The sequence below is a fragment of the Triticum dicoccoides genome, chromosome 5A (genome assembly GCF_002162155.2).
Source record: "Triticum dicoccoides isolate Atlit2015 ecotype Zavitan chromosome 5A, WEW_v2.0, whole genome shotgun sequence".
Taxonomy (NCBI): domain Eukaryota; kingdom Viridiplantae; phylum Streptophyta; class Magnoliopsida; order Poales; family Poaceae; genus Triticum; species Triticum dicoccoides.
Genome location: NC_041388.1, coordinates 677,108,540 through 677,109,378, shown reverse-complemented (window position 1 = coordinate 677,109,378; position 839 = coordinate 677,108,540).

The window sequence follows — 839 nt, the reverse complement described above, 5'->3', positions numbered from 1 at the left end:
ACAACAGTGGATCTGAAAAATCTTGGGTACACTGACGAACCGTTCGTCCTAGCCAATGATGTGGCACAGGTTATCTATGTGAAGGACATGTCTACCAAACCGAGAAAAAGAAAAGATAAGGAAGCGAATACATCATACGATGAGCCAAAGCGCCTCATAGTTCTTTCAGGAAAAAGGGACATCCTGGGAGTGGACGGCAAGTCAGACATGTCTGAAGATTATGAAAAGTTTCATGAAATTCCTCCCTTCAATGTCAAGGCTGACCCAAGCATCCTGATAAACAATGAAGATTATCCATGGTTACGGCGCAATAATGACACAAGCGAAGAAAAAGTGAAGACTTTCTCCCGCAACTATTATGATGATACCATGCCAAATTTGTAACAGACGAGTATGCTATGCCAACTTTTTCAGAGTTCATTTGAAAACTATGAATTTAGGTCGAATTTTCTCTATAGGTGCATCTATGTTCAAATTTTAACTATTCAAATTTGAAAACTAATGGAACTAACAGAAAGTTTATATTTTTTCTAAAACAAATGGCACTAACAGAAAGTTTATAATTTTGCTGACCTAAAAGCAAAAAGAATTAAAAAATAAAGCAAAAAACAAAAGAAAATAAATAATACAGAAAACAAAACAAGAAAACTGGAAAAAAATAAAAATAGCAACAATAAGTATTTTGTTGTAAGTAGAAACAAAATAAAATAAATAAAGCAACAAAGAAAACAAAAAAACTAAGAAAGTGTTTTCAAATTTGAAAACTAATGGCACTAACAGAAAGTTTATAATTTTTCTAAAACTAAAAGCAAAAAGAATTAAAAAAAAGAAAAAAACAA